We start from the raw sequence: 15,216 nt of genomic DNA, 5'->3' as shown, positions 1-15,216 counted from the left end.
GGCAAATTCTTAGGAGCTCAGCTCCACAATTATAAATCACCAATAACACGTTGGCAGCTGCAATCTGCTGCTTTGGGGGGACGTTGGTGCTGGAAACAGCCCCAGAGCAGCTTTGCATACATGACTCCAACAACGGCCAGAGTGTTGTTTGTTAGTCCTTGAAAATATGGAGGTTGGCGTGCTTTGGCTTTTGAGGTTCTCTGTGATGATCTCGGTTGCCCTACATTTCCCAGACCAGGTATGCTTTTATAAACATACACAGACCCAATAGTATTTATTTTTGGAATGTTAAAGCTGTTTTAGTAAACACCTTAATAAGCCCCCTGGATGAAAATACATCTGAATTTAGAGAACACCTTTGTTTCCATAACTTCCAGTTCCTCTACTTTAAAACACCAGTGTGAGTCTCTTCGGACATACGAGCCAAACTCAGGGGAACCTCTTATTTATTGCCATGTTCTTACTTACTTACTTCTTCTCCTCCTCCCTCCCCCCTGCTGAAACTCCTGGATTGAGACCTGTTGCTTTCATCTGCGTGGATTTCCCACTGGCAGGCCCCCAACTCTCAGATCATCCTAATTCCCCTAAGGGAATCACCAGATGCTCAGTGTGTGACCAATGTGCAGTGGGCTGTTGGGCTCTGCCCCGGCCTGCCCACGTGGCCTGGCAAAAATGTAAACAAGAGACGCTGCGACTCTGCCCCAGACAAAGGCAGGAAGTGTTGCTCCTTCCCCACGCAGCTGGAGCTTGTAGGAGGTGGACTCTCTCACCCAACGGTTCCAGGGCGTCAAGCTGTGGTGTCTGAACCATGAGGGTTCTGCTGGGTGAAAAACCACCTTCTAAGAGCTTGGCCATTTGTCACTCTGGGTTACTCCACAGACTTTAAAAATTCTCAGCAACTTCACATCCTGCAGCATCATGGGGAAATAGTTATGTGGTCAAACTTTAAAGCAATAGTTACAAATGAGAGCGGGTGCTTTCAGGGTGGTCTTGGCCGGAGACTGACTGACCTCTGCCTCTGAAACTAATAATATATGATGTTAATTAATTGAATTTAAATAATAAATAAATAAATAAAATAAATACAAATTAAAAAAATAAAACCATGAGTAACTGAAAAAAAACTTAAAAAACAAAAGTTGTATATGTAATGCTGATAATTCTGAAGACATGTCCAGTTTAATTAAAATAATCTCATATTAGGTTTAAGATCAAATATTCCCCTGGATGGCTCAGTGAGTTAAATGGCCGACTCTTGATTTTGGCTCAGGTCATGATCTCCGGGTCCTGGGATCAAGCCCTTCAACCTTGGATTCCACACTCCGGAGGTAGTCTGCTTAGGACTCTCTCTGCCCACCCCTCCTCCCCCCATAGTAAGTAAATAAATCTTAAAAAAAAACAAATCAGGGGCCTGGGTGGCTCAGTCAGTTGAGCATCTGCCTTTGGCTCAGGTCATGATCCCAGGGTTCTGGGATCGAGCCCCACTTTGGGCTCCCTGCTCATCAAGGAGCCTGCTTCTCCCTCTGCCCTTCTCCTTGCTTCTGCTCTCTGGTTTTCCCTATCTCTCTGTTAAATAAATAAATAAAATATTTAAAAGAAAAAAAAAGCAACAGTTACATTCACTGGGCATTATTTGTAACAGCCAAAACCTAAAATGGATCTAAATGTCCAATAAGGAGGCTTTGGTTAAGTAAATCATGATCTGAATTTGTATGTCTCTTTTTCTGCCAGATGTATCTATTTCCACAATTTTAAATTAGGGTCACTTATTTTAGATTGTAGACATTCTGGAGAGCTTGATGGAAACTATCAGCCATCTCCCCAGAAAAATACTTACACGCTCAACATTTTCATATAATACAGGGGATTTCAACATAAACTTGTCTACCACTTATTTAAAGGTTAGGGACACTTAATAAACAGGAGAAATAATATTTAATAATTCTGATATAGGGAATAGTGGAATAAGCAGGTAATAAAAAACTAAAATCTCATTTTTGTTTAAACTTTTGTTTTGTTTTGTTTGTTCTGTTTTTTTTGGGGGGGGAAGGATAAGACTTTTTTTGACCCTCTTAGGATCCCTGGCTCGGTCTGAAAATTAAATCAACATAGACAGATTACCAAGAGAAAAGCTCACACGTTTATTTAATGTAAGTTTTATGTGGCATGAGAGACTTCTAAAGGAAATGAAGATCCAAAGAAACAATTAGACCTGAGTATTTTATGCTAAGGGTGATGAAGAGTGTGCAGTTGCAGAGTAATGTGCTAAGTTAAGAAGTATGAGGTCAGATCAGTGTAGTAAACTGGGGAAAACGTAGCAAGGCCTGTTTGTTTGGATTCTTCTTGATGTCCCTTTGCCTCCTCAGATAAGGCACTCCTCTCCTCTGAGTGTAGGGAGGCTATCTCTCACGTGGGGATTTTATGATCTGTTTCAGGCCAAAAAAAGTGAAGGGGAAAAGGTCAGAGTGACCTTCCTGCTTCTGCTGTTTTCTCAAACTTCTTTAGCTTAAAATATTTAATTTGCCAAGATGCCATAGTTTGGGGTAAAATGTTTGGATCCCCATCACAGGTAACTGAACTTGAAGATGCTGACAATAGCTTCTCTGGGGGAAGATATCATAGTCTCTCTGTGTGCTTATTTGTATCTTTCAAGTCTTCTAGAACTATACACAGATTGTTTTTATAAGAAGAAATATGCCATCCGAGTTTATTAAAAAAAAAAAGCTGTAATTAGTTTTGGCAAGTATGTTAGGAACCTAAAGACATTTTTAGCAAACCTCTTTATTTACTAAATGATGAAATGCTAGGATGAAGGGATGTTTGGATGAAGGAACACTATTTCTGAATGAGATTTCATTAGGGCCAAATAAAAAGGTACCATATTGACAAACTTCTTTTCAATATGAAGTACACATTTTAAGATTCAAGTGAAACAGAGCCAATTAAAAAAATGCCAGGACCACACTCTGGGACCAAGAAAAGTCAGGCCATAAGTAACCTTTAGCTTAACATCAACAGCATTTCCACTCCTGGGATGGCCTTTAGGATACCTCTGGTAACTCTGTGTTCTGAGAAACTATGAGTCTGATATTCCTAATTCTTTCATCGTAGGAGGCAGACTAGTTCTTTGCAGACCTAACTTTCTCAATTTGAAGGTAAAGTTTGCATATCTTTTTTTCTTAGATTTTATTTATTTATTTGAGAGAGAGAGAGAGAGAGAGAGAGCAAGTGCGCAAGGTGGAGAGAATGACAGAGGGAGAGAGAGAAGCAGGCTCCCTGCTGAGCAGAGAGTCCAGTGAGGCTGGATCCTAGGACCCTGAGATCATGACCTGAGCCAAAGGCAGGAAGGCAGATGGCTAACCAACTGAGCCATCCAGGTGCCCAGAAGTTTGTGTGTCTTCTATTGGCAAATATCTTTAAGGAAAGAGAAGTTAATCAGGGGGCTGCAGAGATATCCACTTGGCATCCATGTCCCCTTTCTTGGGTAACACCACCATCTCTGTGTGGGGAAGCCCCTTCTTCTACTCCCCATTGCCATGGCTTTTGTGAGGCAGGCATCACCCTACCATCCCCATGATGAACATGTGACTCAGACCTGATCAATTTAGAGTGTTCTCTCTTTATCTGAGGCCACACAGAGTGGTCCCATAATGGCATAAGGGTCGCATCAGTGAGAGGCAAAGAGGGAGGTGTTGAGAGAGATTTCTCCAATCAAGACTTCTCAGCTGGAAGAATGTAAGCCTGGAACTGTCGTGGAAGAAGCCTGTAGAAGAATGAAGACAAACAGCACAGCAGAGCCCCAAGATGGGAGAAAGCAGAAGGGGTGGGGAGTCAGGGATCATCAAAGCCTGAGGCTTCAGCTGAGCCCCCAGATTCATGTGAGCCTGAACCCAACTTGCCATTGGAGTTTTCAACTGGGTGTGGCAATAATTTTCCTTTTTTGTTTAAGCCAGTTTGTGTTGGGTTTGCCTTACAACCAGTTGGGTCCTGATTAATATACTCATTTAATAATAACGCCTGTTGAGTACTTCTCAAGTCACAGACCTTGGGTAATCCTTTATGTGCATTCTCTAATTCCTGCATTAGTTCTTTTTAAGAAGGGAAACTGAGACTCAGAAAGGGCAAGTAACCCGCACAAGATCCCTCAGCAAGTATAATAAATCTATATTCAAACCCAGATATTTCTAAAACCCTATGCTCTTCCTTAGCATACTATCAACTGAGCAGTGGTACTTGAAGAAAATTAGGCCTGATGGCTGCTGGACGGTTCTTTTTTTTTTTTTTTTAAGATTTATTTATTTATTCATGAGAGACACATACACATACACACACACACAGAGGCAGAGACAGGCAGAGGGAGAAGCAGGGAGCCCGACTCAGGACTCGATCCCAGCACCCCAGGATCACAACCTGAGCCAAAGGCAGACACTCAACCGCTGAGCCACCCAGGTATCCCTGGATGGTTCATTTTTAATTACAACTTACAAAGGGAAACCCTGAGGATAATAAATGAGTACTTAGGAAGTATGGCCAAATTTAGAGGTTATACTTTCTTCACCTTTGGTTTCTTTGTCAGTGGCTCCTGTTATCATTTTGTTTTGTTTTCTGACTCCCCAGCAGTGCTTAACAGAAGAATCTCAACCGTGTTCATTTTATAGTTGAAGAGTCTGGGAGAGACCTGTTGACCCTGTGCATACACAATGACTGCTCCAGGGCTTGCTTCAGCTACAAATGAGCAGATGTGGAGAAAAGCCACGAGTCCTTTGAAAACCAAGGAGGAGCCACAGGCCACTTTGGGGTATGTTGTTATAAACTAGGGTGGGCTCTCTTCTCATGAATAAAATAAAAATAAGGAGATTTATCAGTTCTGCATTGCTCCATTCTCAGGAGAGTTCTTTCTTCAAGTTTGAAGAAGACATGGTAAACACAGGCCTGGGAAGCCCCGAGCATGGTTTGGACACTGGCTCTGAGGTTCACGCTGTACTCATAACATCCTGTTCTTCTCTGCTGGCTTGTGATGTGGTAGATAGAGGTCCCTCCACAGGCTGTTAACAGCTGAGTTCATTTTTCGTAAAAGATACTGCTTGGTGAGACTGTGGAAATGGGCCACTCCTGCCCCCCCTTGTCACTCTTACGGTTAAGGATGGGTACTCCCAGTTGCTCTGAGAATACACTTTCCCTCTGCTCTAAAATTAGGTCTTTCATTCCTTGGGGATATTTGGCAAACTTAAATTTACTTGAAGCCCAGAGGGTATTAGTGAGTGGTAAAAAAAAAGTCTCAAAAGAAAAAAAGTCGTTTATTTATTGTAGGAGAAATAGGCTCTGTTGAACTTTGCAGCTATGGTCAGGAAAGGAAGCGTAGCTGTTGGAGAAAGGTGTGATGATAACCTGCTATTGAGGAAAAAGAGTGTGAGTGAAGTCTTCTGCGATCCTAGGGACTGGGATTTATGACTTCTTATCCACGTTTTCTGTAGGAGGCTGGAGGGCCGAGAGATGACTTCTTGTGGGATATGTTTATCAGCTTCCTAGGAATTTGTGTTTAAAAATCACACCTACAGTGAAGACACAAATGGAATTAAAAAAAAATAATATGTCACTTCTGTGGTCAGGGAGCTGACCCCAAAGAAGCTCATTGCACTTGGAGATTCTAAAGGCATAACTAAAATAGCAGTGACTTCTGCTGGTCGACTACAAAGAAAGGTGTTTCCCTTCTGTCTTCTCCACTGAGTTGCAGAGTCACTGATTTGCCATCCGGGAGACAGACAACAACAGTGGGCTGGGTGTTTGAATGGCTTTTGTTAGAGAGCATAATGTACATTCTGTGATGGTGCTTCTCTTGGGCCAGTTCCACAACCTGCCTAGTCACAGGAATCGCGAAGGTGCTTTACAAAGGATAGATGGGTCCTTTGGCAAACTCAGACCTACTAAATAAAAATGCATAAGATCAAGCCCTGGCCACCTATAATTTTATCTAAGTGATTCTTATAATGGACCAGGGAACCACCCCTCCCGTCTTCCTTCACTGGGACAAATTCATCAGATTAGCAATTCACCATTTGAGACCCCTAGACATGACTGACAGGACAGCTCAGCCTTCAGCTGGGGGCAGAGACCAGGGACAGAAGGTGGAGATTAGCAGAACGTGGCAGAAGCAAGACCAGGATGGCAGGTGGCAAGAAGGTGTCCTATAGGAAATGCCAGTGTGGGCTGAAGAGGATTCTTGGTATGGTTGTCTGCATGCTTTCAAAGATTGCTTTGTTAAAAGAATGGAGAGTGGCAAAGCCCTCTTGGCCTCTTTCAAGTGAAAACACAAATCTTGCATCTGTTTATAGTGTTCACCACTTTTGTGCTGTTCTTCAAAGTAAGAAATCAGAAGTATCTATTGAAACCTCATTCCTTTCAAACAGAGCCATGAGAGGAAATCTAAACACACATGCTTCAATGTAACAGGCATATATATGTTGTGAGTTTGGCCTCCCTTTCCGCTTAGGAGAGCACATCCCATGCTCATTTACTCATTCGATCATTTAATTAGCCATCAGTTATTGAGCAAAGGCAATAGGTTGAACAAAGGCAAAATGGCCTGGTGGGTCCATAGAAGTCTATGCAATTTGCTATCATAACGTGAGAGGGAGAGGTAGTGGAACGCGATGTGGTGTTGGCAGCACCCGAATCATACAGGGTCTTAAACGTTTCTACGTCTGTTCTAAGGAAAAGAACCTGGCACAACCCCAACACCTGAATTTAGAAGCACATGGCAGAAGAGAACAAAGGCTGCTCGAAGGCTTGGATGAGTATGCATCAACTCTTGCTCTCCTTACCTCCCTTCCTTGGGCTTGTAGGAATCTACCTCTCGGATAATCTGGGCATATTGACCTGGCAACTCACAACTTTTAGAGAACTGCTAGATTTTTTTTTCCACAGCTGCAGAATATGTTTTGTTTTGTTTTTGTTTTTGTTTTTTTTTTTTAAATGAAAACCACTTCTAGCTTCAATTTTAAAATGCCTTAATTTGAGAGACCATTAGTCATGAAGGTGTTTCCATAGCAAATGCCTGTGGGATGTCCTAGCTTCGTTGGCAATAGTTCAAGGGAACTTATATCATTAAATTGGGACAAGGCCTGGCATGATGGCAAGGAAATTCATGGCTCCGTTCCCATAGCATGAGGCCTCCATTTAAGGGCAAGGTAGAGGAAAGGCAAAGAGCACTGAAGAGAAGTGCTGGAATGAAAACAAGTAACAAAAAGGAAAGATAAAAATGCAAATCCCAGTTCAGAGTGAATAATAGGAATGCAAATGGTGCTGCTAAAATAGGAAGGAACATTACTTTTCAAAAAGGCAAAGCAAAAGAAAATTGTAGTAGCTAAAGCATTTTGCAGGGTAAAATTGTACACTGTGTATGCCTCTCAGAAGCAAAGCCACCTACTCTAATTTTTCCCAGCACGATGCTGTGAATTTAGTGAGTCATTTTATGAAGGTTTACTACAAAGCTCCAATCTGCTTTTTTTTTTTTAATTTAAAAAATTTTTTTTTATAATACATTAGGATTAAATCCTTCTTTTGCCAGTGGATGCTTACTAATGCTCCCATTTTATAGCCAAATTTCTCACCTGGGCTACAAAAACACACTTTTCGAAAAATTAATAAGTTTACAGAATGATCTCCAGAACTTGTTAAGTCAAAAAAATATTGTGATGTAAAGAAGTGCTTATGGCATCCTCCTCTTTATCTAAGAAGGTCATCTGAATATAAATTTGGTTATATTAAAAAAAAAAACCAATAACCTCGCAGGAAAAAGTTTTTTATGGGGGAGGAGGAAATGAAGTGGAGAGGATAGAATTCCAAATTGGATGTCATTGAATGTATTCTGTTTTTGAATTCAAAAACATGTAAATATTTAATGTGATTATAAAACAAAATTAATCATGAGACAAAACAATCTCTCAAAATTGAGAGCAAAATGACACAAGGGAACCTGAGCCTCAAATGAGAGGCCTAATTACAGAGAGGAATTATTTCAGGTGACAAAGTAATTTATCTATAGGTATATGCTAAGCAAAAGAAATTGCCAAAGAATTTGTCAGCGGTTTTTCTTAATTTTATTGTTGGTGATAGTAGTGTTACTGTTTTGGCTTCTTTAGTTTCCTTCCTTCTTCCTTTCTTCCTTCCTTCTTTCCTTCTATTCTTTTTTTTTTTTTTTTTTTTGGGACTGATGTATGTACTATGGGATAAAACAAATGAGAAATTATGTTCATGTTGGAAGTTAGGATTTGGGGAATGGAAGAAGGTAATTCAAATATAAGATCAAGGATGTTAAGAAAAAACTCTGTAGTCTTGACTTTATAATTGTCAACTGAAATGTGTTATAATATAAGAAAGTACAGGTTTTCTAGGTCTACTCACTGCAAAGACCTGGAAACAGTGACACAAGCTCAGTAAAAATGAACATGTTCATTAACCAGGCTCAAAACCCAGACTGTGGTCTCTCAATACCATTCCCTCCTGAAAAGAAATAGAGTTCCTCGGGAAAGAACTGATTCTAGATCTGGGGCAGGAAATGTTTAACAAGGAGCCTGGAATAATTTATCCTATGGAAGAGCAGGGAAGCTATTTTGGGGTTATGTCTAAAACACTCTGGAGCCAACTAGGAAAGGCTTTCTGTCGCCAAAGATAGGACAATTAGAGCATCAATAAAATAATCACTGCAGTGACTTAAAACACATCTATTATGCTTAATCCTACGGAGATTCTAAAACATACACACACAGAGCAAAAAAAATCCCCCCAAACCCCAAAACCATTGGTTGTCTTTGGAGGACATTAGGTAACCAACTCAAAAATTTGAAAGCTAATAAATGAAGAGAAAGAATCAAACATTTATCCTGTCTTTTCTGTACATACCATACCACGGGGTAACCAATGGGAAAATAGTTTCTGATTCGAATCAGCAAAATGAAAATGAAACTATTAGACAATTGGAAAACGTGAGTACTGATTTGGTTAGTTAGTATTATACTTACTGTTAATTATATTTATTATGATAATGAATTGTCATTATGTTTATGACAAAGTTTTTATTCCGAAAATACATAGTATATATTTCACATATATGCATATCTAATAATATATTATGTATAATATATACATTATATAGTTACAGATGAAATGTTGTGATGTTTCAGTTTGGTTATGAAATAATCCACTGGGTATGAGGCCAAAGAGAATTGGATGTGGGTTTAAATAAGATTGATCACGAGTTGAAAATTGTTGAAGCTTCTTACATGGGGCTTTATCTTATAAGTCTTTTTGCTTTTGCATATATTTGAGATTTTCCACATGAAGATTTTACACAAAATCAATTGCTTTGCTCATCTCTTTTCTCCTGTAACCTGATTATTCTGCGTCCGATGTGGTTTTAGGCTCACAAGGCGAGTACTCAAGGAATGTTTGGTCAGAATCGTGCTGCTCTTGGTGAAGGTGTGTTCCTCTAGCGTCGTTCAAAATTCTCATTCCAGATAAAACTTGGACAATTACAGAAACAAATTCTAGGCCAGTTAGTGGGTAATTGCTTTCAGTCATAAGTTTTCAGACATAAACATTTGACATTCTACAAGTGGTCTTAGAGTGAAAGATATTGGTTCTCTTATCTAGAAGAAATATTTCCTTAAACCACAAGAAAACAGTTTTAGTTTTTCCAACTCAATTGCTCATGAAACATTGACATGATGTGGTCTCATGACTGATTAAATCCTCAACTGTAGGAAGACTCATCGCTAATTACTTTACCATATATTAGTGTATTTATATTAGTGTATTGATATTTTTTCCTTTCAGTTTATTTTTTTTCCCCTGAAACATTAATTCAGATCTCTGGCCTTCTGGATTGATCCCTTAATTGGCTACCCACTCTCCCCACTTCTGTTCTATTTTCCATTTCTATTATTTTTATTTATTTATTTATTTTAAGGATTTTATTTATTTCTGAGAGACACACAGAGGGAGGCAGAGATACAGGCAGAGGGAGAAGCAGGCTCCATGCAGGGAGCCTGATGTGGGACTGCATCCCGGGACTCCAGGATCACACCCTGAAACAAAGGCAAACTCTCAACCACTGAGACACCCAGGCATCCCCATCTCTATTATTTTGATCTAATTTCTACTTTATGTTTCTGACCTTTCTATTTACTTACATTTTTTCTGCTCATGAAGAAAGAATCCTCTTATATTTGCTGTTTCTTTAAAAAAATACCATCCTATTCTTGTTTCATTCATAACTACAAAAATCTTTTTATATTTATTTGAAAGTATAACTTTTTTGAAGTTTTCTTCTGCTCCCTGAATTCTCTGTTTCCTCCAAGTTCTTTTTATTATCATTATTTTGTCTTTGCTATTCCCTTTGGGGTATTCCTCAAATATCTGGTGCCCCTTGGCTGGATATTCACATTTAAGAAAGAGGCTGTAAATAGTTGATTGAACATTCTATGCAAGAGGTTGGGTCTTATTGACTGCCGGGCTTCCTGATAACTTAGAGTAGAACCAACAATTTACTGGGAGATTCCAAGGGTTAATACACACACACACACACACACACACACACACATATATGTGCTGTGCGTGTATATACATATGCTGTATTTATATATAATTGGTTTTATCCATGTATATATTATTTATATACTTATTTGTTTAACATAATATAACTGCTAATCAGCTCATCTACCATTGTTATGCTGTTTCAAAAATAATTTTTGATTTTTTTCTTCCTTCCTTTGGTCTTGTCCTTTGTTTTTGTTTGTTTTAGATCTGCTTATCCTTGTTGTTGTTGTTGTTGTTGTTATTGTTTAGCATAATCTAACCTGAAGGTAAAAGTCTATCTTTTTTTAGTCAGCTACAGATAAAAACCATCAATAAAATCTTAACTCCGATATTTATTTACTATGTATACTCTACCAAGTGGCAAAGAATGCATTTCCAGTATAGACACCCCACTGGTACTAAGGTCATCTGTAAAGACTTTGATATGAAAAAGAGCCAGAAACTTACAATGGAAGCAGTGTTGTCCCAAACAGTTTTCTTTTAAGTGTACTTGTCTTGAAAACACTCTGTATGTTCCTTCAGGGAAATGGATGCTTTCTCTTCCCACATTTCAAATTGGTAATCATCTCTATGTTCTGCTCTAGAACTACATTTAAGAAAAAAACATTTTTTTGTTTCATATTTGGATCAAGGCAAAGAATAATGAGTACTCTATGAGGAAGTTATTGTTTTTTATTTAAAAAATATGATTTCTAAACATACATGTCTGTATATTTTAGAGTAAAGTGTTCTCATTTATTGGTGCCAATTATTGCTTTCATCATGGAATTCCATTTTTGAAATTATAGTGCCAAATCTTAGAATGAAAGCTGATTCATATAATTTCATTTTAGGCATTTTTAGCATCAGAGTTGAGGTTGGGGTATCATTGTATTATATGTAATATATGTATGTTATAAAGTGGCTGACTTAAATTAATGCAATGCTTTTCCAACTCATCTCTAACACGTTCACAATTCCAATATTATCATTCATGTAAATTCAGGAAAATTGATCAGTATATAAACAAGAGCAGTCTGTTGAAAAAGAAAAGAAAAGAAAAAGATTTATTTAATGCTTTTCACAACTCAAAGTCTGTACTTTGAGAGTATGGTTGTACCAGCCTCTCAAGATATATCAGATTTCTGGACTCTCAGGCCATTTTTCTCTTAATGCATATGATTTGTGTATTATGGCCCATGTGTGATTCATATGTACTTTTAGATTTTACCTGGACTCTCTTTTGCTATGTGGATTATATTTTTGCCAAATCTCTCTGTCCCTGGGACATGTGTTGTCTTATTTAGATTTGGGGGCAAATAATAAAAATGAGAACCAAAAGGAACTGGGTATTTTGCTTTTGCAAAGGACTAATCAGCTAATTTCTTCCAGATTTTTCATTGTTTACATGAGAAAACTTAGACCTAGAAAAACAAGTGCCTGGTTAAATTTTCACAACTGGCTAGCACTAATGAGAAGGGATGTACAGTGGTAGGTGGAGTAGGTTTTCTGGCATCTCATTCCTGTCCTTGTTTCAAGCCAGATGATTCAAGTTAAGATGATGCCAAATTTCAGATCTAAAAGTGTTTTTAGTTCTACAATGTAGATAATACATATCAAATTTGTGCCTTGCTTTTGAAGAAATTTACTCTTAAAATTTATGTCCTTGCATTGTCTTTTTTTTTTAGTCACCTGAGGTTATGCTATTTGAGTCAACGGACTACAATAAGTTGCTAAGGTAGATTCTGAATAACACACTATGGAATGTGACATGAATGTCACCTTGGAAAAAAGTGTTTCTTGCCAGAGACTAAGTATAATAATATAATATTTATTTTGAGTCCTTGAAAGAGTTCCGGTCTGTTCAGCTTAGGCTTTTATGTTGAAATGCTAAACGGTTTTCTGTATAAAATCAAACAAACCCACAAGTAGACAGCAAAGCATCTAGAGTAATCGACCGGGCTTTGTCTAAAAGCCTCTTTTAGGGGCAGAGTGAACAATGAATGCACATTTTTTCTGTTTGCTATGTAACACTAGTAGTGGAAAGCCAGGTTACTATTTAGTTGATAGCTTTTGCCTTAAGCTCATCCTTTTATTGGTGTGTGTGTGTGTGTGTGTGAGAGAGAGAAAGAGAGAGAGAGAGAGAGAGGGAGGTGGAGAGAGAGAGAGTGAAGGAGAGAGAGATAATTTTTAAAAACAAATGATGACCTCTCTTTGGTAATTAGCACCCTTACACAAAAAGTAAAGGGCTTATTGCATCTTGGTTTGGGGTCAAGAACACTGAATGAGGAAAGCCAAATTTCACTTCCAGCTCTGATGTGCCTCTGTGTGTGATGTTGAGCAAGTTACTTGCTTTCTCTGGGTTTTGATTTCTTCATCTGTGAAATGAGGGAGAATAAAATTTAACTTCAAACCACCCGACTTGAAAGTTTCATAGTTCTCTGAAATAAAATGAGTAGTGTGGGCTTACTTCACTGATCCTCACAAAGCAAATAGATGATACAACATAGGCATAAGTGTCCAAATGCTTTGCTGTATCACTTCCTTCTTGGAAAGAAATGCATGAGAAAGTTGCCTGCCTTAGAAGACATTGCCTATATTTAGAATTTTTTTTCTTCATTATCCTAGCAGGCTTTATTTTTTGGAACTTATTGGCAATGTTGTGTTTAGTATAGACAACATTTCAATTAGACTTCTTTACTAAAATGTCTTCATTATATAATCAGAAAATAATTTATTGTGTCTCATGGGAATGTTAGGGTTTATACTCACCTGTATTTTCTGTGATTATTTGATTATCTGTTTTCACACCAGAGTATACATAGAATCCATGAGGGCAGAGATCATTACCAAACGTTTGGTTCACAATTTAATTCTAGATTTTTGTGTAGTGCCTGGCACCTAGTATCTAATCTATGGAGGAAGAGATATGTTTGAGTGGTGTGGCCAGGATGGTTCTGCCTCAGATGCCATATATCATCTTAGACTCATCCATAGAAGCTTCCATAAAGAAAACATGAGACTCATATATACTCTTTCTGAGTTCCCTGGGTTATAACACTGATAGAGATGCATTTTTTTAGTTATTGGTTTCCTTTTTTTGGAAAGTAGACATGATGTTGATCTGACTTGATAAACCTCCTACAGCCACCAAGTGTTAGAAAGTATTTGGATGCTATCTATTTTTTTCTGTTTGTTGTCTGTACAGAAAGGCTGTTTGCAAACCAAGTTTAAGTAGCTCATTGATTATGCCTCCCCCCCTACTTCCATGCAAAATTTTATGACTCTTCATATAGAGCCATAACTTGAGTTTGCTAAAATACTTGGCTAAGCATTTTGTCTCACCATCTTCTGCAAGGGTGGTGTGATTCACTCTAGCAAGCTGGAGCAAGGATGAAACCAATTGGCTTCATTCTGATTCTGGGTGCTGGATGCGCCCACTGAGGACAGGAGGCACCCCAGCCTGCCAATTCTGGGCGCTGGATGCACCTACTGGGGACAGGAGGCACCCTGGCCTGCCAATTCTGGGTGCTGAATGCACCTACTGAGGACAGGAGGTGCCTCAGCCTGCCGGTTCTGGATGCTGGATTCTGGATGCACCTACTGAGGACAGGAGGCACCCTGGCCTGCCAATTCTGGATGCTGGATAAACCTACTGAGGACCCTTGTGGCAAGAGGAGCTGGTGGGCAGAGCCTCAGTCTCTACGTGCTTGTCACATCTCAGCAATGTCACAGCTCCGTTAGGTCAGAGATTTGGATCATTTTTATAATTTTCCTTCATCAATCATACCTATAACAGTTGGAGCCTGGATGCTTTACAAAAAGCAACACCAATAATACTTGTTTGAAGAATCATGCCAAGATTACAGTTACGTAGGGTTAAAAGAAAAATTGTCTCAATTCCCCTTCCTTTCTTTCTTTGTAAATTCTCCTTCCCTCTCTCCCTCCTCCCTTCCTTCTTCCCTTTCTTCCTTCTGTTTCAGAGAGGTCAAAGGCTATAGCGAAAGAGCTTGGATTTTGGAATTCGGCAGTATTACTTAGCATCTCGGCTTTACCATTTCCTGTTAAGTCAGTGTAACTTCTCTGAGGCTCCATCCTCTCAGGTGTTATTACTTACATCATGAGGTTGTAGTGAGACTTAAGTTATATAATAACTTCAGCTACTATTTATGAAACATCAAATACGTGCATTATCTAATTTAACATCGCAGTAATGTTGCAAGCAAAAATATTTGGTACATGGTGGGCGACTAATAAATAATGAGCTAGGGGAAGTATTGGATGCTCCATAACACGTTTTTGGAGTAAGTGCTTATTTATTTGATTCGCAGGTGTCATTATCCATATCATTATCCCCTACAGCCCCTGGTACCAAAGTGAAACTGGCTATTCATTCATTCAAAAGGTGTTCTTTGAGTATCTGCTATGGTTGAGGGGGAAATGGGGAGCAAAGAATAAGGCAGTTCCTAACTTCAAAGGGGTTATAATTAGTAGAGGCTATAGATGACTAAAAAGACAATTATAACTAAGTGGGATGAGCCCATTGACAGCAGGGAAATGCAGAGTGGGTGTTTAGGAGGGACCCCCAAATTCCAATTTAGGGGTTCAGGAGGGTTCCTTGGAAGAAATTACATCTATGCT

At 38.9% G+C, this 15,216-nt stretch overlaps 1 long non-coding RNA gene across 3 annotated transcripts in view; it reads left to right on the top strand.

The window, feature by feature from the left end:
- LOC102154670 overlaps nucleotides 1-15,216 on the top strand; it is an 83,695-nt gene that overhangs the window by 45,697 nt on the left and 22,782 nt on the right. Inside the window, exon 3 of one of the 3 annotated variants that reach the window (XR_005370474.1) lies at nucleotides 4,659-4,798. This is a non-coding gene — a long non-coding RNA (uncharacterized LOC102154670). Of the gene's footprint in view, nucleotides 1-4,620; nucleotides 4,799-8,850; nucleotides 8,985-15,216 lie in introns of those variants that run through there. The other 2 variants (XR_005370475.1, XR_005370476.1) reach the window with 2 other exon arrangements.

Source organism: Canis lupus, chromosome 15 (assembly GCF_011100685.1).
Source record: "Canis lupus familiaris isolate Mischka breed German Shepherd chromosome 15, alternate assembly UU_Cfam_GSD_1.0, whole genome shotgun sequence".
Taxonomy (NCBI): domain Eukaryota; kingdom Metazoa; phylum Chordata; class Mammalia; order Carnivora; family Canidae; genus Canis; species Canis lupus.
The sequence above is the reverse complement of the archived record's forward strand: the minus strand, read 5'-3'. Positions and strand labels throughout refer to the sequence as shown.